The following is a 25,631-nucleotide window of genomic DNA, read 5'->3' as shown; positions in this document are numbered from 1 at the left end:
TCTGACCTGAGAAAAATCTCACTCTTTGCATCTTCTGGTGGTATCAAGCAACACTGAATGGCCTTGGAGGTCTTCTCCAATAGAAATCCATCATTTTAATCCTTTCTGGCTCATGGGCATCTTCCACAGCCAAATGGGAACATACTGGGGCAAACCCCACAATTTTGGAGATGGTGGGGTGGAAACCCCTTCAAAAAGGGTTCTTCCCACCCAGCCAAGCATGTGGATGCTTTGCCAGCAGGGACACATAAATTCTTTTGTTTTGGCCTTGAAACAAAAAGGTTTCTGTTCATTCCTTTGAAAGCCCTGTAACTGGGGTTAAAAATAACGACAAGGAACTAAGACATGGGTGGGGCCATGGGGGGAGATGGATGAGGATGTGAGGAACATGGATGGGGACATTGCGAAGTGCTGTCCAATGCAGGTACTGCCACCACATCCCCACTATCACCACCACAGTGCACCAGCCAGATGTCATCACCCAGCAGGGCAGGAGGTGGAACTTGTTCGGCTGTTGACAAGTGGCCCGGAGGTGAGTGACAGTCACCAGGGCGTCCTAGGGACTCCACGCTCAGAGGACCCCAATGGCCCAAGGTACAGCACAAGGGTCAGTGCCACCCACAGTGTCATGTGGCCCCATGCTACATGTCACCAGGGGTGTCCTGGTGACATTGTCCCCCTGCTATCTGTCCTGGTGGCATCATGTCCTTTCCCCTCTGTATGTCCAAATTCCCTACCATATCTTCCTCTCGCCTTCCATGTGTCCCCTGCCCCCAGTGGGGCCAAAAACCATGAGGTCCTGGGCTGTCTGAGGGGACCCATCCTGTAGTGTCCCTGTGTCCCTCAATGTGTGCCCATGTCCCTCAGGATGTCCCCATGGCTGCTTCTGGCACGGAGCATCTGCACTCACCCTGGCACAGGTAGGAAAACACTGTAACACCCCATGACATCCTTGTCCTCTGATTTTAGGTCCTTCTCCCCTCCATTTTCAGTCCTTTTCCCCTTTTTTGGGTTCAGTGCCCCCTATTTTGAGTCTTTTCTGTGCTTGTTTGGATTCTTTCCATCCTTTACCCCAATTTTATGCACCCTCACCTTCACTTTGGCACATTTTTGGGTGCATCCCTCCCTTCCAACCCCCTCCGCACCTTTTAGGCGCCCCTCACTCCCCTACACCCCAACTCCCTTCCCCACAGACATCTCCCCAGCTGTGTCCCCAACTGTCCCCCTATGCCACATGGACTCAGTGCTCACCATCCTGGATACCCTTGAGTCCCCGGCCTGGGACTGTGGATTTCCTCTTCCAAGAGATTCAGAGCTGGACCGGCTGCCAGGGGATGCCGATGGCACCAGAGCTCAGGGTGGGTGGCCTGGTGAGGTTGGTGGGAGGGGGTTTGGGGTCATCTTGGGACTGACCAGGGGCTTGTCCACTCTGCAGTGAGAAGCAGCCCTGGCCAGGGAGTCTGGGATGGATGGGGGCAGGAGAGATTGGACACTGGTGGACACTTGATGGACACCTGAGTCATGGATCCCAGCTTGACACTTGTCTGGATAGCTCTTGGCCCTGCAGCCCCCCAGCCTAGGCAGCTCCGAGCCCAGATAACCACCAGCCTTGATACACACCTTGGGTGTGTATCACCTAACTGGCCCACCAGCCCATCCCAGTAGCCCCAACCCCAAAACCCCCCAAAACAAACCCAATTCCAGAACATCAATTCTGGATGCTCCCTGCAGAGTGAGGGGGAAACTGAGGCACGGGATGAGGTGATGGGAGGAGACTTTGAGACTCACCCTGGAGACCCCAAAACGAGCACCCACCCCCCAAATTGTCACTGCAGCATCTCAGGCCCCCCAGCTGTCACACTGGGGCGACTCCAGGAGCCACTGCAACCCCAGGCCCCTCGAGGGGTGACCTGTGGTGTCCCTCTGGTGTCACTGGCGAGTCCCCAGCAGAAGCAACATCACCTCCTCAGCAGGAGGAAGACGAGAAGGAGGTGAGGATGTGACTGAAACTCCTGCCCGTTCACATGGGGAGGTCGCCACACGAACGGGGGCCAAGCACAGGTGGAGCAGCGGAGGTACCATGGGGACTGGGGGGGGACATGGGGACAGTCCCCAAGGTCCCCTCAGGGGATGCTGTGGTGGGGGCGGGGGGGAGGGGGTGCAGGGTGGAGCAGCATCTTCAGGGGGATGTGGGGAGATGGAAATGGCTGGGAGTGACCCCAGAAATGTTTTCACCACCTCCTCCTGTAACATGTGGGCCGCCCCCTTCTTTGGGGTGCTGGTAACAAATTGGCAGATGGCGGTGACAAAAAGCGCAGGTGCCACCTCGGGGATTGCACAGAGAGAGGGTCCTGCAGCATGACCAAGACCCCCCTGACTGAGGGGCACCCCAGGGTGACAAAGAGGGGGGGGGGTCAGGGGTGTCCCCAAGGTGTGAGGGGAGCAGGTTTTATGGGGAAGTGTGGTTGGGGCGCAACAGAAATGCGTCCAGTCCTGCCGGTGTCCGGAGCACGAGGGGGACATGGCACCTGTTACCCTGTCACTGTGTCCCCCTGTCTCCCATCATCCACTGTACCCCACTGTCCCTTTTGCTGGGCAGCAAGGGGTGGTGGCACTCCTGGATGGGTGTCCAGGTGGATCTGCACTCACCTGCTATGGACAGAGTTGTCAAACGTGATGTGGGGACACTGGGTTGCACTGTCCTTGGCATTTCACTGTCATTGTCACCATCACTGTCAGTGCCACTGCCATTTGTCACTGTTATTGTCACTGTCACTGTCCTTAGCACTGTCACTGTCACCATCACCATCACTGTCATAGCACTCACTGGCTGCTCCCCAGGGTCCGCAGAGGTACTGGGGAACAGCCAGGGGACAGATGGATAGATGTGGGACAGAAGGACATGAGTGAGACACCAGGAGAGACATAAGGCACACAAAAGGGACAGGAGAAGATACCAGAAGGACACTCAGGGGACACTGGGACACTTGCGGACACTCACAATATCACTGAAGGTGTAGCAGTCGGGGATTTTCTGTTTTAGTAGCGTTTGGATGCTGATGGCCTTGAGCTGGAACTCCATGATGACACTGATCAGCCTGAGGGGACAAAAAACACTACAAGAGGCCTCAAAATCACTAAAAAATAAAATAGGAAAAAATCCACCTCAAAATCCCAAAGAAACCAATGCAAAAGGGAAAACTCCGCCGCAAAAAATCCCCAAAAAAGAGAACAAATCTGCCCATAAATCCCCAAAAAACCCTGTGAGTTCCCCAAGTTCAAAAAAAAACCTGGAAAAGGAAAAATTTGACCCCAAAATCCCCCAGAAATTAAAATTCCACCCCAAAATCCTAAAAAAAAAAAAAAGGAAAATTTCCACCCCAAAATCTCAAAAAATCCAATGCTAATGGAAAATTCCACCTGAAATCCCCAAAAACCTCAGGAGTTCCCAAAATAACAAAAAAAAAAAAAACATTCTAGAAAAGGAAAAATTCTGCACCAAAATCCCCCAGAAAACATCAGGAAAGGGAAAACTTGGCCACAAAATCCCCAAAAATTACCCTGGGAAAGGGAAAATTTCATCCCATAATCCCACACAGGAATTCGGAAAAAGGGGTCGCAAATCCAACACTTGGATTTTAGGGATGGGAAACTTCCCTGGGTGGGACTTGTGGGATTTACCTGTGGAATTGGAGGGTGAAATTGCTGTCAGTGCAATCCAGCACCAGCAGCTGGGGGTCTCCAGGGTACACCCCCAGGCACTCTGTGGGCTTGGGACTGGGGTCAGGGAATGCTGAGAGCCCAGAAACCCTGGGACTTCCCAAATCCTGAATCACATATACTCCAGGACCATCCCAAACCTTGCACCTCAAACCCAAACCCCAAACCCCAAACCAAAACCCTACTCCTAAACCTCTTGGGACCATCCCAAATGCCTTTAGAGTATCCCAAATCTCAAATCCCAACCCTAACTCTAAAACCCAAACCCCAAGTGTCCCCACCAGTGATGACGCTGGAGGCAATGTCGAAGGTGTCATTACCAGGGTCAATGTCCCCTGTGCGGAAGAAGTGCTGTGCCTGGTGCCATCTCTGGTGACACCTGCAGTGCCAGCATAGGGGTAGTGGCCCAGGGTCTTGTTGAGGACAGCCAGGTACTGTGGGGACAGGGAAACAGTGCTGGGGATAGCACTGGGGCACCTCAGCGTCCTCAAATCACACCAGTGTCCCAAATCACCTCCATAGGCTGAGGTCCTTCATGTCCCCAGATGACCACTGTGTCCCCAACTCTTCTAACCCCTTTCGGTGTCCGTGTGCCACCTTCTTGAGGACAAAGGCATGGGGTGGGAGGTGCTGGCCTGGCACAGCCCTCGGGATGCCCAGTCCCCCTTGTCACTCCCACACCTGTGCATGTCCCTGTGCCAGGGCTGGCATTAACGGTAGCACCGGGCCAGGCACTGGCACAGACACCAACCAAAACGGCTTGCAACCAGCAGGGCCACCCATGGGGTGGGCACGGAGCCACCCCAGCCTGGCCCCACGCCTGGCCTGTCACTGCCATGCCCACCAGCATTGCCACACCATAGACTAATGTGTCCCCTGGCACTGCCGTGCTCGTGGTGGCATCTCCACGGGCATTCCAGCACCTGCGGCGGCACTTCCATGGCCATGTGTGCCTTGGTATCACCACACCCCTGGTGGCACCTCTATGACCACCTCATCCTGACACCCCTGATCACCACCCCCTGTGGATGACAGGGACACTGTGAGCACCTGCACCCTGTTCTGTCCCTTCAGTTACCCCCTTGTAGACATCTCTGCTGCCAGTGGCACAGGTGCCACCTGATGCCACCGTGTGGGACTTGTCCCAGTTATCGCTGATGGATAGACACCTGGTGCCACTGGGCAGGGATGATGTCCCCAGGGCTTGTGGCAGAGCAGGACCCACACTGGGAAGGCCACATCCGAGGCCACCAAACTGTACCCAGCAGGCAGGAGGGACACCGGTGAGAACATGGTGGTGCCGCAGGGGGGGTGGCAGGTGACGTGTGGGGCACATGTGGGCACAGGAACTCATGCATCACGGGCTGGGGCAGGTACCATGCTCCAAAATCATGTCCCCTGTCCCTGTGTCCTGTTCCGTGTCCTGTGCCATGCTCAAGGTCATGTCCTGTGTCCTATACCACACCCTGCACCCTGTGTCATGTCCTATATGCCCCATGTCCCATGTTTCATGTCTTTAGTCCCATGTCCCATGAAACCCTTCACGCTGTGCCCCAGTCATGCCCAGGGCCCTACACCAAGCCCAATCTTGGCATCATGGCCCTGGGAACTGGGACTGGCACTGGGGCTGGAAGCCACCTGGGACAATGCCTGGCATCATGACACAGCAGCTGGAAACGTGGTGGGGACTGGGACTAGACAATGGACACCGGGTCTGGGGCTGGGCACTGGAACTGGACACCAAACCAGGATCTATCTTAAGCCCCCATACTGGTCTGGCAGCACTGAGGTTACTGGGGATACTGGGAGCTACTGGAGGGGTACTGTGGGTGCTGACTGCTTCCCCCCCAGAACACGACGAGAGGAACCCCCGGGGGCTTGGGGGGGGACGTGGGGGGCAGGAGCCCCGAAAATGAGACACGCGAGCTCCCAGTTCAGCAAGGTCACGGTGCGACAGCCCAGTCCCTGGCTCCTCCCCTGTCCCTGTCCCCTCCTCGCTCCCCAGGGCATGACACGGGGCTGTCCCTATCCCAGTCCCTGTCCCCATTCCCGGTCCTGTATTCCCGGTCCCTGTCCCCATTCCCTGTTTCCATTCTCGGTCCCTGTCCCCATTCCAGTCCCCGTTCCCACTCCCTTTCCCACTCCCACTCCCGTTCCCGCTCCCGCTCCCGCTCCCATTCCCGTTCCCTCTCACCGGACGCCGCCGCCATCGCTCTGCCCACCGCCTCCGCCCTCACGTGACCAGGGAGAACCCCGCGCTGCTTCCGCACACCAATCACAGCGCGCGATCGCTCCTAGATTTGCATAACCACGCCCTCTGCTCCGACACCGCCCACCACCGGCTGTAGCCGGGTCTAGGCGCAGTTTGCTCCCAGTTCCCTCCCAGTGCTCCCAGTAAGAGCGGTACTGGCAGGGAGAGCGCTCCCAGTTGCTTCTAGGTGCTGTCAGGATCGTTACCAGTGCTCCCAGTATCACTTCCCAGTGCCGCGCGGGGCGCAACCGCTTTGCAATCCCCCAGGGCGGAGCGCGGCTGCTTTTGCGCGTCGGCACCGGGCCGGGCCGGGCTGGGGGAGGAGGAGCGGAAGGAAGAAGAGTAGTGGAAGGAAGAGCAGCAGCAGAACCGAGCGGCTCACTCGCTCGCCCGCTCTAGGCCGCAGCTTCCCCGACTTCCCCGGCATCACCCCTCCCCCCGGAAGCCGCAGGTGAGCTGGGAGGGGGAGCTCGCCCCAAATCCATCGTGGGGAGGTCTCCTGGAGGTTTATTTGTGGGGCAGGAGATGTTTGGATCTTGCAGGACCCCGAAGCTCAGCCGGAAATGCCCCGGGAGGGATCTTGGCGGGTCCCACATTGCGATCGCTCGTTCTGGCGGAGAGGGGGCGAGATCGGTTCTGGGGATATCCGGGAGAGCCGTGGGGGAATGCGGGAACCCCGGAGCGGGGAGAGCGCAGAGGGGCGATCCCGGAGCCGGGGGACCCCCGGCAGCCTGGAGGGGTGTGGGAGGTTGGTGATAAGCGGCCCCAGGCTCTCTGAGGCTGAAAGGGGCACTGGCTTGTCCAGCTGAACTTGGCCCGCAGGAACATAAACCCAACGCGCTCAACCCTTGTTTTCCCCCAGAAATGGATTTCCCATTCCTAAACCTTGGCCCGATGGAGGAGGAGGCCGTGAGGAAGAAGAACATGCCCCCGGAGCCCCAGGCAGGTGAGGAGGAAGTCCCTGCCCCTTTCACCCTCTGTCCTGCTCCATCTCCCAGCCCAGCACGGCCCCCGGCTGCAGGACAGCCCCGCTGCCGACGCCGTCCTGCCAGGGACATGCTGGGGGGATCTCCTTCCCCCTCCCTCTGGAACAGAGGCAAATCCCATCTTCTCCTTGTCCTTCCCCCTCTAGACAAGGAGGTGAGGATGGAGACCAGGGAGGACAAATCCCTGCAGCAGAACCTTGTGGAAGAGGCTGTTTGGAGCAGCTCCATTGCGCAGGAAACCAGCGAGGAGGAAAAGCCCGGGAGATCCCACATGAGGATGGGCTGCAAACACAGTTCTTGGGTATCCGAGGAGGAGAACCAGGGCCAAAGAACCGGACAGAGCTGCAGCCAGAGCTCAGAGCTGGGGTTCCATGAGCATCTTCATGATGCGGATAAGCCCCACAAGTGTTCAAATTGTGGGAAGAGCTTCAGCAAGAGATCCTCCCTGATCTGCCACTGGAGAATCCACATGGGGGAACGGCCCTATGAGTGTGGGGAGTGTGGAAAGAGCTTCAGTATGAGATTCAAACTGATGCGCCACCAGATGATCCACACTGGGGAGAGGCCCTATGAATGTGACATACGCAGGAAGAGGTTTCAGACCAGCTCCAATCTCCTCATGCATCAGCGGATTCACACAGAAGAGAGGCCCTTCCGCTACCCTGACTGTGGGAAGGGCTTCAAATACAACTCCCGCCTTGTCTCCCACAGGCGCATCCACACTGGGGAGATGCCCTATGAGTGTGGGCAGTGTGGGAAGTGCTTCAGGACAAGCTCTGAACTGATTGTCCACCAAAGGATCCACACAGGGGAACAGCCCCATGAGTGTGATAAATGCAGCAATAGGTTTCTGACCAGCTCCAGTCTCCTCCTGCACCAGCGCATTCACATAGAGGAGAGGCCCTTCTGCTGCCCCGACTGCGGGAAGGGCTTCAGGCACAACTCCAACCTCGTCACCCACCGGCGCATCCACACTGGGGAAGAGGCCCTATGAGTGTTCTGAGTGTGGGAAGAGCTTTTCACAGATGTCCTGGTTTACAATACAACATACATATTCTATTACCATCTGAGAAGTGTGATCACCCTTATCTCTGTGGGAAATGTCTTCTGTTGATGGGCCATCACTGATAAGGGTGATCATCCTTATCTCTGTGGGAAGTATCTTCTGTTAATGGGCCATTGAGTCCTACTATAGAACTGATAAGATTACTTCATCCCATTGGGAGATGCTCCAGCCAGGAGGATGAGCCAAGCCTTTCCTACCTAGATAAAAACTGAGGTTTAGAACGCCAAAGGCAGCCTTTCTCCACTGGATTCCAGAGGAAGAACCAGGTCCTTATCCACATCATCGCTGGACCCTTTGGAGGAAAACTGCACCAGCACCCTGACTGACAGGGTATCAGGTTGTATTCTGACTCTGTCAGTGGTTTTATTTTTATTATTGCATGTATTTTGTTTTTTTCTTCTTTTTTTTTTTTCTCTTCCCTATTAAAAATTGTATTACTGACTTGAAGTCTCACTGGTTTTGCTTTCCAAACCAGTACATTTATTGGCGCCCAACGTGGGGCAAGAAGGTACTGAGAAAAAAGTCAGCATTACAATTTTGAATTTTGCCAGCCACCTATTCACCATGATTCTCAACATGCTTACGTGGGTTTTATATCTTACTCTCTATATTTTTCCGCACATGGGGAACTATCTGCCGGTTGTAATGCTCCTGTGTAGACCAGGGTATGGTATAAAAATTGCTTTATTGGTCTATTATGTCTATTGCATGATAACCTCTGAGGCAATGAACATCATTCGGAATATATACTCAACTTTGTTTGTTTGTCCTAGTCTAGGCTGCTACATCTGCGGTCTCAACAATCGCACCCAGCCCCTGGGGGGAGGGGAAAAGGATGATTTTTTCCAATCTTTCAGGCATGGCACAGCAGTTTTTGGAAATGTTGAGTTCTCTCTGGATGCCAAGGACAGCATAATATTGTTGTTAGTTCTGCTTTGTCTTCTCTGCACAGCCTTCACAGCCTGCAACATGCTTAGAAACAAAACACTACATGGTATAGTGCAGCGTATTCTTGAGGAAGAGGAAAAAAGAAACAAATCTACTGCGTCCATGTCTGCACAGACTGTCACAAAGGAGAAAAGAGCCAAAAGAAAAGCAACAGCATCCGTCTCTACACAGACTTTTATCCAGGAAGAAGGAACCAAAAGTGCCACCAGCATCTCCACACAAACTGTCACCGAACCAGAACAGCCCAGACCAGTAGCAGTTGCCCCCGTTCAGAAGAAGAAATCAAAGAGCAAATCAGTTCGCATAGTCACTGATGAGGACGTGGCAGGACCTTTGCACCCAGCAGAAGAGACAGAGCCAGAAATCATCACTCGCTCTCTATCCCTGGGTGAGCTGCGTGACCTGCGGAGGGAATTCACCCGCCAGGCAAACGAGTCCATCCTGACCTGGCTGCTCCGCATCTGGGACGCTGCAGCCAATGACACAGTTCTGGATGGAAGTGAGGCCAGGCAACTGGGATCTCTGTCCCGGGATGTGGTCATTGACCAGGGGATCGGGAAAACCCAAGAAACCCTCAGCCTCTGGCGGCGACTGTTGACAAGTGTGAAGGACAGATACCTTTGTAAAGAAGATCTCCAGGTGCACCAAGGAAAATGGAGCACAATGGAACAAGGTATCCGATGCCTGAGGGAATTGGCTGTGCTGGAGATCATTTTCTCAGAAGATGAGAGATTTCCTAAGAGCCCAGACTGTGTCCGGTGCACCTCACAGATGTGGTTGAGATTCGCACGGCTTGGACCAGAGATATACTCCCGTTACCTGGCAACGCTGCAATGGAGGGAAGGTGAGGACATGGTAGGCGTCTTGGCCAATAAACTAAGAATTTATGAGGACACTGTCACTGCCCCATTTCGTACCCATGTCTCAACCGTGGAAACAAGGCTGGTTGAGCAAGTCCGGAGCTTGATTGAAGAGGGCCATCAGAAGCTTAAAAAAGAACTTAAGGCAGAAAACTACCAGATCTTACCAGAACCAACAAGAGTCTCTGCCATTAGGAGCCGGCGTTTCCCAGCCAGGGAGAAAGGACACACTCCACGAGGTAACCTCTGGTTTTTCCTTCAGGAGCATGGAGAAGACATGAGGAAGTGGGATAGAAAACCCACCTCCTCCTTAGCAGCCCGGGTACGTGAACTGAAAAGAGGGACACCGAACATAAGAAGCTCACCTAGAGTCAACGCTGCTCCAGTCTCTCGTGCACAGAACTCCAAACAGTATCAGAACGATGATATGACTGATCCTCTTGAAGGGACCTCAAGAACCTATCTACAGGAAGAGAGCAACGTGTACCAAGACCAGGAATAGAGGAGCCCTGCCTCTAGCCAGGTAGAGGAGAGGGACAATCGGATCTACTGGACTGTGTGGATCCGATGGCCTGGCACATCCGACCCACAAAAACATAAGGCTTTGGTTGACACCGGCGCCCAGTGTACCCTGATGCCATCAAGGTATGTAGGAGAAGAGTCAATCTCTATTTCTGGGGTAACAGGAGGATCCCAGGAGCTGACTGTAGTAGAGGCCAAAGTGAGTTTAACTGGGAAAGGGTGGCAGAAACACCCCATCGTGACTGGCCCAGAGGCCCCATGCATCCTCGGCATAGACTATCTTCGAAATGGGTATTTCAAAGACCCAAAGGGATATCGCTGGGCTTTTGGGATAGCTTCTGTAGAGACAGAAGACATCAGAAAACTGAATACCTTACCTGGTTTCTCAGATGACCCCTCTGCTGTGGGACTATTGAGAGTTGAAGAGCAACAGGTACCAATCGCCACAACAACAGTACACCGTCGGCAATACCGTACCGACAGAGACTCTGTGACTTCCATCCATGAGATGATTCGTAAACTGGAAAGCCAAGGGGTGGTCAGCAAAACCCACTCACCCTTCAACAGCCCCATCTGGCCTGTGCGCAAGTCTGATGGAGAATGGAGATTGACTGTGGACTATCGTGCATTGAATGAAGTGACTCCACCGCTGAGCGCTGCCGTGCCAGATATGCTGGAACTTCAGTACGAGCTGGAGTCCAAGGCAGCAAAGTGGTACGCCACCATTGACATTGCCAATGCATTTTTCTCCATTCCTCTGGCAGCAGAGTGCAGGCCTCAGTTTGCTTTCACCTGGAGGGGGGTGCAGTACACCTGGAACCGACTGCCCCAGGGGTGGAAACACAGTCCCACCATCTGCCATGGACTGATCCAGGCTGCACTGGAAAAGGGTGAGGCTCCTGAACATCTACAGTATATCGATGACATCATTGTATGGGGGAGCACAGCAGGGGAAGTCTTCGAGAAAGGAGAGAAGATTATTCAGATTCTGCTGAAGGCTGGTTTTGCCATTAAGCAAAGTAAGGTAAAGGGACCAGCTCAGGAAATTCAGTTTCTAGGAGTCAAATGGCAAGATGGACGTCGTCAGATCCCAACAGAGGTAATTAACAAGATCACCGCTATGTCTCCACCAACCAACAAGAAGGAAACACAAGCTTTCCTAGGTGCCATAAGCTTTTGGAGAATGCACATCCCTGAGTACAGCCAGATTGTGAGCCCTCTCTACCTGGTTACCCGCAAGAAGAATGATTTCCACTGGGGCCCTGAACAACAGCAAGCCTTCACCCAGATCAAGCAAGAGATCGCTCATGCGGTAGCCCTTGGTCCAGTCAGGACAGGACCAGAGGTAAAGAACGTGCTCTACTCTGCAGCTGGAAATCATGGTCTATCCTGGAGCCTTTGGCAGAAGGTACCTGGTGAGACTCGGGGTCGACCACTGGGATTCTGGAGCAGAAGCTACAAAGGGTCTGAAAACAACTACACTCCCACAGAGAAAGAAATTTTGGCTGCCTATGAAGGAGTTCAAGCAGCCTCTGAAGTAATTGGCACTGAAACACAGCTGCTTCTAGCACCTCGACTACCGGTACTGGGCTGGATGTTCAAGGGAAAGGTTCCTTCCACACATCATGCCACTGACACTACATGGAGCAAATGGATTGCCCTCCTCACTCAGCGCGCCCGTATTGGAAATCCGAATCGCCCTGGGATTCTGGAAATAATTACAAACTGGCCGGAAGGTGAGACTTTTGGGTTATCTTCTGAAGAGGAGGAGCAAGTGGCATGTGCCGAGGAAGCCCCACCATACAATGAGCTACCGGAGACTGAAAGACGATATGCCCTCTTCACTGATGGTTCCTGCCGAGTTGTAGGCACTAACCGAAAATGGAAAGCTGCAGTATGGAGCCCCACACGACAAGTTGCACAAGCTACCGAGGGACAAGGTGGATCAAGTCAGGTTGCAGAGTTAAAAGCCATCCAGCTGGCTTTAGATATTGCCGAACGGGAGAAGTGGTCAAAGCTCTATCTCTACACTGACTCATGGATGGTAGCTAATGCTCTGTGGGGATGGTTGGATCGCTGGAAAAAGGCCAACTGGCAGCGCAGAGGGAAACCCATCTGGGCTGCTGAGATTTGGCAGGACATTGCCACCCGAGTAAAGAAGCTAACCGTGAAGGTTCGACATGTGGATGCGCATGTACCTAAGAGTCGAGCTAATGAAGAGCATCACAACAACGAGCAGGTGGACCGAGCTGCCAAGGTAAAAATATCACAAGTGGATCTAGACTGGCAGCACAAGGGAGAATTATTCCTAGCTCGTTGGGCCCATGATGCCTCTGGTCATCAGGGGAGAGATGCAACATACCGATGGGCCCGTGACCGAGGGGTGGACCTTACTATGGACAGCATCTCACAGGTCATCCAGAACTGTGAGACCTGTGCCACAATCAAACAGGCCAAGCGGGTGAAGCCTCTGTGGTACGGTGGACGATGGTCAAAGTACAGGTATGGGGAAGCCTGGCAAATTGACTACATCACCCTTCCCCAAACCCGCCAAGGCAAGCGCTACGTACTGACCATGGTGGAAGCAACCACAGGATGGTTGGAAACCTACCCTGTGCCTCATGCTACTGCCCGCAACACCATCTTGGGCCTAGAAAAACAAGTCCTTTGGAGGCATGGTACCCCCGAAAGAATTGAGTCAGACAACGGAACCCATTTCAAGAACAGCCTTATCAACACCTGGGCCAGAGAACATGGTATTGAATGGATATATCATATCCCTTACCACGCACCAGCTGCCGGGAAAGTTGAACGGTGCAATGGACTCCTTAAAACTACCCTGAAGGCACTCGGTGGGGGAACCTTCAGAAATTGGGAAATGAACTTGGCAAAAGCCACCTGGATGGTCAACACCAGAGGGTCCATCAATCGAGCCGGTCCTGCCCAATCTGAACCCCTGCACACAGTGGATGGAGACAAAATCCCTGTGGTACACATGAAAGGTATTTTAGGAAAGACTGTTTGGATCAATCCCACCACAGGCAAAGGCAAACCAATCAGTGGGATTGTTTTTGCTCAAGGACCTGGTTACACTTGGTGGGTAATGCAGAAAGATGGAGAAACCCGCTGTGTACCGCAAGGAAACCTTATTTTAAGAGAGAACTGTGTGTAGGGTTTCATTCTGTATTATATGTAAATATATAGGGTATTGGTTTGGGTATAATGTAGATGGTAATAGAATAAGGGGTGGATTATGTCCTGGTTTACAATACAACATACATATTCTATTACCATCTGAGAAGTGTGATCACCCTTATCTCTGTGGGAAATGTCTTCTGTTGATGGGCCATCACTGATAAGGGTGATCATCCTTATCTCTGTGGGAAGTATCTTCTGTTAATGGGCCATTGAGTCCTACTATAGAACTGATAAGATTACTTCATCCCATTGGGAGATGCTCCAGCCAGGAGGATGAGCCAAGCCTTTCCTACCTAGATAAAAACTGAGGTTTAGAACGCCAAAGGCAGCCTTTCTCCACTGGATTCCAGAGGAAGAACCAGGTCCTTATCCACATCATCGCTGGACCCTTTGGAGGAAAACTGCACCAGCACCCTGACTGACAGGGTATCAGGTTGTATTCTGACTCTGTCAGTGGTTTTATTTTTATTATTGCATGTATTTTGTTTTTTTCTTCTTTTTTTTTTTTCTCTTCCCTATTAAAAATTGTATTACTGACTTGAAGTCTCACTGGTTTTGCTTTCCAAACCAGTACAACAGAGCTCTCACCTGACCAAACACCAATGGAGGCACCACTAAGGGAAGCCCTGCAAATCAAGTGCAGGAAGAGCTTCATGTGCTGCTCCAGCTCCATTCTCCATGGCAGGATCTGTGCTGGATGATGCCGAGTGACCCCTGGTGGGCAGAGCCCCGGTGATCCATGTTAGGAAGACACCTGGCTGGGCGGCTCTTCATCCTCCTGGCTTCCCTTGAGCACCTGGACATATCCACAGATCAACATCAGAAATCCATTGTGAAGAGCACGTTTGTCGACTTCTGACCCGAGAAAAATCTCACTCTTTGCATCTTCTGGTGGCATCAAGCAACACTGAATGGCCTTGGAGGTCTTCTCCAATAGAAATCCATCATTTTAATCCTTTCTGGCTCATGGGCATCTTCCACAGCCAATGGGAACATATTGGGGCAAACCCCACAATTTTGGAGATGGTGGGGTGGAAACCCCTTCAAAAAGGGTTCTTCCCACCCAGCCAAGCATGTGGTTGCTCTGCCAGCAGGGTCATGTAAATCCTTTTGTTTTGGCCTTGAAACAAAAAGGTTTCTGTTCATTCCTTTGAAAGCCCTGTAACTGGGGTTAAAATAAAATGTTGAAGTAAGGCATGGATGGGGAGATGTGGCAGACAAGGACATGGGTGAGGTCATGGATGGGGACGTGAGGGGACACAGCCTTTCATGGGGACATAGACATGGATGGGGACACAGACCTAGCTGGGGACATGAAGGTACATGGACATGGGTGGGGACACGAACTGGGACAGCATCAATGCCACCAGCACCTTCATCTCAGCCATGGCAAAGCACTGCCTAATGCAGTTCCTGCCACCACATTCCCACCATCACTGCTGCAGTATCCCAGCTGAATGTCACCATCCACCAGGGCGGGAGGGTTGTCGACAAGTTGTTGTCAGGGCTTGTTCAGTTGGTGACAAGGTGTGTGGAAGCAAGTGACAGCCACCACAGTGTACCAGGGCCACCACCCTCAGGGGAGCCCAACCACCTCTGAGGACAGCGCAAGTGTCAGGGCCACCAGCAGTGTCCCATGCAGGGTGTCACCAGTGGTGTCCTAGTGGCAGTGTCCCCACAGGTGTGGCAATGTTGTCCCCTGCTGTGTGTCCTGGTGGCACTGTGTCCCTTCCCCTCCATTTGTCCTCATCCCCCACTGTGGCCATTACCTCTGTGTGTCCCTGTCCCCTTCCATGTGCCCCCATGTCTCCTCCTATGTTCCTGTCCTCCGCCCCTGGCGGGGCCTGATACTCCAAGGTCCCCAGCCCATGTCCTGCAGAGTCTCCCTGTGTCCCTCAGGATGTTTCCGTGGCTGCTCCTGGTGCTGAGTGTCTGCACCCACCCCAGCACACGTAGGGACACGCCATGACAGTTGTGACACCCCATGAAACCTTTTCTCCTTGGATTTTGGGTCTTCCCCCCTTATTTTGGATACTTTCTCCCTATTCTGGATACTTTATCCCCTATTTTGTGTCTTTCCCCCTCTTTTGAGTCTTTACCATTTATTTTGTTTCCTTTCCCCTTATTTTGCTTCCCTTCCTCATCTTTTGGATCCTTTCCCCCATTTTCCATCCTTTCCCCTAAATTCAGGCACCTTCTTGCTTCTGGTACATTTTTGGGTGCCTTCCCCCTCCTCCAATCCTCTCCGACTTCTTAAACCTCCTCAGCCCCCACACAGGTTGCCCCCCAGGCATGTCCGCAGCTGTCCCATGCCACATGGACTGGGTGCTCGCCATCCTCAGCGCCCTTGAGTCTCCAGCCCGGGGCAACTCCCCCGGCACTGCCCCCAACAGCGGCACCCCCAAAACTCTGCCGTCTCGGAGCCGCCGAGCAGGTGCCTGGCCCTCGGCCCTGAGCACAGAGCTCTGCCCGGGGGCTCCCGGGGAAAGGCGGCGGCGCTCGGCAGAGGCCCCAGCCCGCCCAGTCCGTGGCAATTCCCCCGCATCGGGACAAAATCCTGCCCCGAAGAAGCCACTTGCAATGTCCATCTGCGGCTCCTCCGTGCCCCGAAGATCCCGGCAGCTGCCCCGCGCTCGCCGGGCGCTACGGCTTCCGCAACCGGGCACAATATTCACTTCATGCAATCTTTGCTATCTCTGCTTACAGGTGCAAAACCAGCTGCTGCTCAGACAGTCCCAGATCAGACTGAAGGGCTCCCACCCAAAATGCTGCATTCCGTTCTGACCCACCATTAAGAAATCCAAGAGCAAAACAGACAGCTCATTACAGAAAACCTTGCAAAATCACATCTGACAACATTTTGGTCCAAAATCGCAAATATGAACAGAAGCTGAGCAAGTCAGCAACGTTAGAAAACAAGCTTTGAGCATTGCGACTACAAGAGCTCAGGCAATGCATTTAATTGGAATCAGGCCTCTCTTTCTGACATGTGAGCAATGCCATCCAATTTCCCAAACCAGGGAAATGGGGGGTCCTGGCAGCTGCCGCTTCACACGCAGCAATGACACAGAATAGGGCAGGGAGAGCAGCTGCCAAACTCCTACCTTCTACTTGCAATTAAGAACTTTTATTCTGATGTCTAATAAAGCAACGATTAATAGTCAAAAAGACTAAAAATACCTGTACTAATTGTAACACAACTAAGAATAACTGTACTATTGATAGCAATAATAGAGCTAATAGCAATAATAAGAATTAATCATGGTAATAAAAACCCTACCACACTTATACTAGGTTTGCCAGGCCAGGTTTTGGTATGGGGGGGTCTCTAGAAGCACCTTCTGTGAGAGGCTGCTGGAAGCACCTGCTCCTCCATGTCCTGCAGAGTCAACGCCAGCCGGCTCCAGGACGGACCGGCCGCTGGCCAAGGCTGGGCCAGGTAGAAATGGTGGGAACACCTTTGGGAAAACAGACTGAAGAAAAGCAGTTCTCGTGCAGTTGTAACTGTGGCCAGGGAAGAGCAGGGCGAGAACATGAGAGGAACAACTGTGCACACAGCCAGGGCAGGGCAGGAGGAGGGGCAGGAGCTACTGCAGGTGCTGGAGCTGATTGCCCTGAGATTCCGTGGTGCAGTCCCTGGTGAGGCAGCTGGGCCCCTGCAGCCCATGGAGGGCACAGAGTGCAGAGGTGCACCTGCAGCGCCTGGAGGGGCCCATGCCAGAGCAGGGGGACGCCTGAGTGGAGGCTGTGACCCCATGAGAAACCCGTGCTGGAGCAGGGACCTGGCAGGGACCAGCAACCCGTGGAGAGAGAAGCCCACGCTGGAGCAGGGTCCTGGTAGGACTTGCGAGCCCATAGGAACGTGACCCACATTGCAGCAGTTTATGAAGAACTGCTGTCCCTGAGATGAACTCACCTTGGAGAAGTTCATGGAGAAGCGTCTCAGGGAGGGACCCCATGGTGCAGCAGGGGAACGGCTCCTCTCCCTGAGCAGCAGCAGGAGAAACAACATGTGATGAACTGACCAGAACCCCCATTCCCCATCTCCCTGCACCCACTGGGGGAGGAGGCAGAGCTGGGAAAGAGGGAGGGATGGGCAGAAGATACAGTTATCTTACTTCTCACTCTCCTGGTCTGATTTGGAGAGCAGTTAATTCAATTAATATCACCAATTTCAGACCTGTTTCACCCATTGTGACATTTGCTAAGTGATATGTCCCAGTCCTTATCTCAACCCAGTAAGCCTTCATTCTGTTTTCTGTCTCCTGTCCGTATCTGGAGAGGAGTGAGAGAGCAGCTTTGGTGGGTGTCGGCCATCCAGCCAGGGTCATCTGACAACACTTCCTTTCTCTCATTCTTTCTTTCTCTCTTTTCACAGGTCACTGTGAAGAGGTTGAGTGGTGCTTTGATGGAGGGAGTGAAGGTGGCAGGGAGCAGCAGGGACAGGAGCCACAGGGATGTGGCACAGGCATCAGAAGGGCCCAGGCAGCTGGCAGGGGCTCTCCCCCTGGCCCAGCAGCAGCCCCGTGCTGTGCCCAAGGCGCTCCCACCAGGGGCTGGGCCCAGAGGCAGGGGGAGACTCCAGTCCCGGGGGCGGCGTCTCTGCCCCGATCCCCGTCCAGCCCAGCCTCCCCCGAGTGCGCAGTGACCGCTGGCACGGCTGCACTGGACAGAGTGACCTGTGGGGACATTGAGAGCTGCCCCCACTGTGACACTGCCCTTGGGATTTCACAGGCACCAAACAAATCACAGCCAGCCCTGCTCCTTGTGATGTCACAGGCACCAGAGCACATCACAGTCCTGCCCCTTGTGATGTCACAGGCTCCAGAGCACATCACAGCCCTGCTCCTTGTGATGTCAAATGTGGAGGCCCATGGCTTTGCCTTAGAGGAATTTCCCTTGAGTGGGCTGTGATTAGCTTATCTCAACCCTCCTAGAAGGATGCTCATTAGGTTAGCACACCTTTTCTTGTCATGGTGAGCTACTGAATAGCTTCTCTTATCCCACCATGCCCTAGTATCCATGTTAATCCTTTGTAACCAATTGGTCTTTCCCCCTTGCTCTCTCCCATAAAAACCTCAGTTATTTCCCTCAGTTCTCTAGGGAGCAGTCGTTCCTGGCTCCCTTCACAGAGCTGCTGAATAATAAAGGAATCTTTGTGGAATTTGCCATAAGACGCTTCCCGTCTCTCTGTCCCTGAGGCAGCCTGGGAAAGCCTTGCAAGCAGAGCTGGAATCGCTGAGATTAAATCACTGACCAGAGCTGATGACTTGTGGCCACAGCTACCCCTTCCTGAGGCTTATCCAGTGGCCAGGAGAACAGACAGAAGATCCCCTAGAAGGCAGTTCCTTGCAGGACTCTCTCTCTCTGGGAAGGCTGGCAGCTTCCTGGGTCTGAAGCATTGAATCTCAAAAGACCCCCTACCAGCCTTCAGTCACAGGTACCAGAGCACATCACAGCCCTGCCCCTTGTGATGTCTCAGGCCCCATGAGTGCCCCAAGTGTGGGAAGAGCTTCTCACAGAGCTCTCATTTCACCAGATACCAAGATGCACCACTGAGGGAAGCCCTGCAAGTGCCCGGAGTGCAAGAAGAGCTTTGTGCCAGTCTAAGGTTGCAATGTAAGATGTTAACCACAAGTATATATTCTATCACCATCTGTTAAAAGCAGGTGGAGCAGTGTTCCTTCTCTCTTCCATGACCCATCCATCATAACTCCAGGGGGCAGGGGGAAATATCTTCTGTTAATAGGCCAGCTGTTAAAGCCAGGTGGGGTAGTTTTGTTTACCCCTTTCAGGACCCATCCTTTGTCCAGGAAGGTGTGATAATTGATAAAAGATTCGTGTCAATCATAAAAGTAGTGGGGTTTGTATAAACCAGAATACTTAGGTCTGAAATGAAGCATGGACATTAGATAGAGAAAAATAGAGAAAAATATATATGATTAAATCATTCTCTTTAAATACCCCTGTTATGAATATTGTGTTTTTTAGTAAATTGTATTCAATACCAGTTTGCAAAATGAGGATTTCCCACAGCCTGAAAGATTTTGCAAAATCAGATTTCCTGCCTTTGTGTAATCAATTGCAACCTATCTGCTAAGACCAGACTTCCCACTTCTGCTGTTCTTTATCTACCAAAACCAGATGGTTACTTGACAAATTGTCCAGAGATTTCACAAGCGGTCCCATGGATGTTTTTTTGACCACCACCGCTTACCTGGCAGAATTATGACAACAAAAAAAATAACAGTTATTGATTACTACGAGGAAAAACATCCTATAAAAAGGAGCTGCAAACCAAGGTTTGACAGAGCGTGGAGTGGGCGCTGACCCCTCACGTTCCCCAGCGCTGCTTGCTCCGTCTATATCAAATAAAGCAACTTAAATTTTGCTAAATATGGAGACTTTCTTTCTCATTTATAACAAAGGTATTTTCTGTTAATAAGCCATTAAGTCTCGCTGCATGATTAATCAAATTACATCATCCCATTTGAAATGCCCCACCCAAGGGGAAGAGCCAAGCATTTCCTACCTAAATAAAATCTAAAATTTGAAATATCACAGCAACCTTTTCCCACTAAATTCCTAGAGAAAGACCAGAAAGACCAGGCCCAGCTTCATCACCAGTAAATCTTAAAAAAAAAAAAAAATCAAAAAGAACACACCCTTCTCCAAAATCATTGCTTCAACAAAACCACATCTGTCACTCCAGTAAAACTATAGCCTGCATGTAATCAGACTGCTACCAACACTGTGACCAATAGGGTGTCAGGTTGCATTCTAACTCTATCAGTGTTTTCTTTTTAATATTACTATACTTTTAATTTTCCCAGTAAAAATCTGATATTCCTATTCCCATATCTTTGCCTGAGAGCTCCTTAATCTCAAAGTTATAACAGAGAGAGAGAGTTTACATTTTCCATTTCAAGAGAGGCTCCTGTCTTCCTCAGCAGACACCTGTCTTTAAACCAAGACTGTGTTCCTCCAGCTCCATCCCCCATGGCAGGGTCTGCATTGGATGATCTCCAGTGACCCTGGGTGGGCAGAGTCCTGGTGATCTGTGGTGCCACTGATCCGTGTTGGGGAGACACCTGGCTGGGGGATCCACATCCTCCTGGCTCCCCGTTACCTGTATTTTCTTTGCATTTCTCTTTGTCCTTTCCAAACACCCAAAACTGGGGCAGAAATAAAGATGTTGAACTAAGATGTGGAAGGGGACATGGGGGGATCTTCCAGGGGATGTGGGGGATGCTGGGTTCGTGGGACTTCAGGGTTCCTCAGAGGGACTTGGGGGTTGCTCAGGGCTTTGGGCACTGCAGGCCCAGCAGCTCTGTCGGCACTGGGACACCCTGGCAGAGTTTCTGGGGCAGCTGACCAAGGACCCCCTGCCCTGGAACTGTCCCCATGTCCCCCCATCCCGGTCCCTGGTGTGCCTTGTCCAGGATCCCCCTGTCCCTGCTGCCAGCTCCCTTGCCCCCAGCCCATTCCCAAGTCACCCCACTCCTGCTCCCATGCCAGTTTGGATCCCATTCGAGGTCTCATTCCCTGTCAGTGTCCTGAATTCTCTGTCTGGTTGCCTTTCCCAAATTCCCAGGCCCATATTCCTTGTCCTGTTCCCACTGACATATTCCCAGTTCTGCTCCAGTTCCATACTTCCATTTCTATAGTCCCTGTCTTGTTCCAAAGTTCACATTCCTAGTTCTGCTCCCGTACTCAGGTTCCCAATCTTCCTAATCCACATCCCATATTCTCTCTCTGGTTGCTCTTTCCATATTCCCTGTCCCATACCCATGTTTGCATCCCTGGTCCCATTCCCGCTTGTGTCCCGTATTTGGGGTCCATTCCCAGTCACTGTCTCCAATCCCAGTCCCAGCCCTGTATTCCCGGTCCCATTCCTGTATTGCCAGTCGCTGTCCTTATTTCCAGTCCCTGTTCCCCGGTGCCCTTTCTCAGTCCCCACCCCCATTCCCGGTCTCATTCCAGATCTTGGTCTCCATTCCTGGTCCCATTCCCAGTTCCATTCCCAGTGCTGTCCTGTATTCCCAGTCCCATTCCTGAGGGCCGCCTCTCCCATGGGGGCCGAGGGTTTCACAGCTGGGGCTGCCGTGCCACATGAACCCTTCAGCCCTGCTGCTCTCCTTGGCCAGCTGCAGAGAGTACAAGGCTTTGGGCATTGCTCAGAGGCCCCCAGCTGGCCACAGCAGCCCATCCTGCCAGCACCCCTGTGCCTCAGAGCCCTCCCTCATAGTGGGGCCATGCAAGGGCCATGGGCCTGCACGAGGCTCCTGTTCTTGACACAGGAGCAAGGCTGCAGCTCCAGCCTTGGGGCCCTGGGCCGCAGCAGCCCAGGGCAGGCCCAGCTGCAGAGCTCACAGCCCCGGGGTGTTTCACTGGAACACTTCTGAACACTAATCCCCATCCCATATTCTCTCTCTGCTTGCTGCTCCCACATTCCCTGACCTGCTCCCATATTCCCATCCCCGCTCTCATTCCCGGTTCCTGTCCCGTATTCCCGGTCCCATTCCCCGTCCCATTCCAAGTCCCCATTCCCAGTCACACTTCCCGTTCCCGAACCCGGTTCCCATTCCCCGTCCCCATTCCCGGTTCCCGTCCCCTCTCACCCGACGCCGCCGCCATCCCCAGCCCCCCCCCCCACGTCGATCCTCACGTGACTGGGGAAACCCCGCGGTCCTCCCTCCCACCAATTACAGCGCGCGATCGCTCTGGATTTGCATAACCATGCCCTTGTATGTGGCCCCGCCCACCGCCGGCTGCAGCCAGTGCTCCCAGTAAGAGCGGTCCTGGCAGGGATAGCGCTGCCAATTCCTTTCTGGGGCTCTCAGTATCGCTTCCAGTGCTCCTAGTATCGCTCCCAGTACCCCGCGGGCGCAGCTGCTTTGGAATTCCCCAGGGCAGAACGGGAGGGAGAGTAGCAGCCGCAGAAACACGCAGTTTTCCCCTCAGGCAGCAACTCCCTCGGCTGCGGCAGCATCACCCCCCCTCGGACTCCGCAGGTGAGCTGGGAGGGGAAGCTCGTCCCAAATCAGTCGGCGGAAGGGTCTCCGGGAGGGGTTTTTTGCAGGGCAGGGATCTTGCTGGACCCGGAGCCGGGGGACCCCCGGCAGCCTGGAGGGGTGCGGGAGGTTGGTGCTGAGCGGGCTCTGGGCTCCCCGAGGCTGCAAGGGGCCCTGGCTTCTCCAGCTGCCCTCGGGCAGAGGGACCATCAAACCCAGCGTGCTCAGACCTTGTTTTCCCACAAACCAGGATTTCCCATTCCCCAACCTTGGCCCGATGGAGCAGGGGAAGGAGACCAGGAAGGACAAATCCCCGCAGCAGAACCTCGTGGAAGAGGCCGTTTTGAGCAGCTCCACGGTGCAGCAATCCAACGGGGAGGAAAAGCCCTGGAGATCCCGCATGAGGAGGGGCTGCAAGTGCAGATCAGGGGGATCCCAGGAGGAAAGACGCGGCCAGAGCTTGGAGCTGGTGGTCCATGAGCAGCTTCACGATGGGAAGAAGCCCCACAAGTGCTCAAAAGTTGGGAAGAGCTTCAGTCAGAAATCCAACCTCATCTGCCACTGGAGAATCCACACGGGGGAGCGGCCCTATGAACGTGGGGAATGCGGAAAGAGCTTCAGGATAAGTTCAGAATTGACTGTCCACCAAAGGAGCCACACAGGGGAGAGGCCCTTTGAGTGTGATAAGTGCTGGAAGAGATTTCAGAGCAGTTCTGATCTGCTCAAGCACTATCGCATTCACATGGATGAGAGGCCCTTCTGCTGCCCTGACTGTGGGAGGGGCGTCAAGCAAAACTGCACCCTCGTCAGGCACCGGCGCATCCACACCGGGGAGACGCCCTACGGGTGTGGGGAGTGTGGGAGGAGATTCTCACAGCACTCTAACTTGATCATACACCAACAGAGTTTCCGCTAAGAGAAGCTCTGTGAGTGCCCCGAGTGTGGGAAAAGCTTCATGTGCTGCTCCAGCTCCATCCCCCATGGCAGGATCTGTGCTGGATGATCCCCAGTGACCCCCAGTGGGCAGAGCTCCGGTGATCTGTGTTGCCACTCATCTATGTTGAGAAGGCACCCGGCTGGGGGCTCCACATCCTCCTGGCTCCTCGTGGCCTAGATTTTCTTTCATTTCTCTTTGTCGTTAAAAACACCCAAAATCGGGGTAAAGTCATTGTACTAAGGCATGAATCAGGACACGTGGTGGACAATGACATGGGTGGGGAAATGGGAGACGTGGACATGGATGGGTACATGGCCATGGATGGAGACGTGGCAGGACAAAGACATGGGTGGGGATGTGTGAGGACATGTAAGGACACAGCCCTGGGTAAGGGGACATGGACATGAGGGTACATGGACATGAGTAGGAACATGGGGAATATGGATATGGGGGGACGTGGATGGGGACATGAACTGGGATGGCATCAATGCCACCACTTGTGCCACCACAGTGCCACCAGCACCTTCATCTTGGCCATGGCAAAGCGCTGCTCAATGCAGTTCCTGGTGGGAGGGAGTTTGGGGTCATCTTGGGACTGACCGTGGGTCTTGTCCACTCTGCAGTGAGGAGTATCCCTCGCCAGGGAGTCTGGGATGGATGGGGGCAGGAGAGGTTAGACACTGGTCCTGATGGACACCAGAGCCATGGATACCAGCTGGACACTGGTTCAGATGGACACCAGAGCCATGGATCCCACTCTGGATGGACAATGCTCTGGGTAGATCCCAGCTGGACATTGGTCTGGACAACCCTTGGTCCTGCAGACCCCCAGCCTGGCCAGCCCCCAGCACAGATGATCACCAGCCTGGCAACGCCCTGGCCAGCCTCACTGGTCCACCAGCCCATTCCAGTTGCCCCAACCCCAAACACCCCAAAATAAACCCAGTATCAGAACATCAGCTCTGGGTAGTCCCTGCAGAGTGAGGAGGAAACTGAGGCATGAGCTGGGGGGGGGTGAGTATGGTGGTGGGAGGGGACTTCAGGACCTAGGGATCCACCCTGGAGATTCCAAAACAAGCACCCAACCCCCAGATTGTCACCGCAGGATCTCAGGCCCCTCAGCTGTCACACCAGGGGGACTCCAGGAGCCACCGTGACTCTGCAGTCCCCTCGAAGGGTGACCCGTGGTGTTCTTCTGGTGTCACCAGTGAGTCCACCGCAGGAGAAGGAGGAGGAGGTGAGGATGTGACTGAAACTCCTGCCCGTTTACATGGGGAGGTCGCGACAGGAACTGGGGCCAAGCACGGGTGGAGCAGTGGAGGTACCACAGGGGGTCAGGGGGGAGGGGAGGACATGGGGACAGTCCCCAAGGTCCCTTCAGGGAATGCTGTGGCAGGGGCAGTGTTTGGGGGGGGGTGATGTGGGGTGGTGCAGCATCCTCAGGATGATGCAGGGAAAAGGAAGTGGTCGGGAGTGACCCCAAAAATGTTGCCACCACCCCCACCTCGGGGATTGCACAGAGAGGGGGTCCTGCGGTGTGACCAAGCACCCCCTGACTGAGGGGCACCCCAGGGTGATAAAGAGGTGGTCAGGGGTATCCCCAAGGTGTAGGGGGGAAGGGAAGTGTGGTTGGGGCGCAGCAGAAATGCCTCCAGTCCCTCCTGCACTTGGGGCACAGGGGTAGCGGGACACCTGTCACCCTGTCCCCAGCAGGGGTGGAGGCTGCGGGAGGCTGGCATGGGTGGGCAGGAGAACCCAAAAATTTGGAACCCCTGGGTGGTCAGGAAATTTGGGACCCTTCAAGGTGGGGATTCCAGGCTGGGGATGCTTCCCACCACCACCCTCAAATCCAGCTCTTGGACCCACCCAAATTATTCTCCCTACCCCATCACTCCCAAATTCCGTCCCCAAAATGCCTCCCCTGTCCCACCAACACCAAATCCAAGCCCAAAATTCCTCTCCCCATCCCACCAGCCCCAAATCCAACCCCTGGTCCCCGCAAAATGACTTCCCGCATGATGCCGCCAGCAAATGCAGCTCCTGGACCCACCCAAATTGACTCCCCGCCACCACACATGGAGGTGTGAGCCCCCCCGGACACCCCTGAGCCCCCCCCGCACTACTGAAGA

General features: G+C 53.8%; 1 pseudogene; it reads left to right on the top strand.

The window, feature by feature from the left end:
* Positions 1–6,504: 6,504 nt before the first annotated feature.
* Positions 6,505–23,481, top strand: LOC134057547 (zinc finger protein 664-like; annotated as a pseudogene).
* Positions 23,482–25,631: the final 2,150 nt, after the last annotated feature.

This window comes from Cinclus cinclus, unplaced genomic scaffold (assembly GCF_963662255.1).
Source record: "Cinclus cinclus unplaced genomic scaffold, bCinCin1.1 SCAFFOLD_249, whole genome shotgun sequence".
NCBI lineage: Eukaryota > Metazoa > Chordata > Aves > Passeriformes > Cinclidae > Cinclus > Cinclus cinclus.
This window is presented reverse-complemented; position numbering and strand designations above follow the sequence as displayed.